We start from the raw sequence: 1,376 nt of genomic DNA, 5'->3' as shown, positions 1-1,376 counted from the left end.
TAATATCGCTTAGTTTCATTAGACACTGTCTCAGGATGGTTAAAGCTTACCCGACTAGGACAAAAACTGCCACATGTAGCTAAAAAGCTACTCCAGGAAAATAGTTCCCAGATTTGGCTTACCTGTAACTTTAGGATCGGACAATGAACCTGCTTTTATAGCCAAAAATTTCATAGGACATAGCAAAGACATTGAATATTAATTGGAAACTACATTGTGCCTACCGGCCCCAAAGCTCTGGGCAGGTAGAACGCATGAATAGGACCTTAAAGGAGGGCCTCACCAAATTTACCTCAGAAACCGGTGAAAATTGGGCCACCTTCCTCCCCTTTGGGTACACTCCATACCAAGTGGGGTTCTCCCCATATGAAATTATGTTTGAGAGACCCCCTCCCATACTCCCAAAACTTCGAGAAGAAATGAAAGCTGAAATCCATAACCAATCTTTACTCAAGTCCTTACAGACTTTACAGTCCACTCAGAAGGCAGTCCAGAAGCACGTCTGAGATGCTCTGCTTGTACCAATTTCTAATCTGGTCCATCCCTTCCAACCTGGTGACTCTGTTTGGGTAAAGAAATTTACCACCCAAGGACTGACTCCTACCTGGAAAGGACCACAACCATCATTTTGACCACCTCCATGGCAGTCAGGGTTGACGGAATCCCGACGTGGTTTCATCACACTCAGCTTAAGGCAGCACAGGCAGAATAGAGTCTAGGACTCAAACTCTTCAGACCCACTAAGCCATTGCTGTCTTAACCTCCTCCCCAACAATGGCCCACAAGAGTCAATGATTTGACTCATATACATAAAACCAGTGGGGAATGAAGCATAGTAACCTCTATTTTGTAAAAACTGCTGTTTGAATTTTCCACTAAGCATAGATAGTCCTTTGTTTTGTGAATTAACTCTGCTATTCTTGGCTTCTGTAAACACGCGTGCTTGAATAATAGGGAAAATAAGCTCAACTATCTGACCTTGCAAGCCGCTCTGCTGCCATCCCTAGCTACTCCCATGCCAGGTGCCCTCCAGTTATCTGAAATGTACTATGCTCAAGGCTACTGAGTTGTGCTGTACTCAAGGTTACAAGCTGCCTGCAAAATATCTACATAGGGCTCTTTGTAAAGCCTGCAAAGGCCCGGAAACTCCATATTTAGGAGACAAAGGGACTAGGGGGGTATAAAGGGAAAACTTCCTCCATGTTGCTTTGCTCAGACTTTGAGAGAAAACTTCTCTGAGACCGATAGTGTAATAAAGGCTCCACAATTCAGCTTACTGATTGATTGATTAATCCTCTGTTTAGCGTGCTGGTTTACAACATAACAATATCAGAAAAAATATTGCTGCAAGAGATGTCTGAGATTTACTACCTATA

The sequence above is a fragment of the Myotis lucifugus genome, unplaced genomic scaffold (assembly GCF_000147115.1).
Source record: "Myotis lucifugus unplaced genomic scaffold, Myoluc2.0 scaffold_231, whole genome shotgun sequence".
NCBI lineage: Eukaryota > Metazoa > Chordata > Mammalia > Chiroptera > Vespertilionidae > Myotis > Myotis lucifugus.
Note: the sequence above shows the minus strand (reverse complement) of the source record.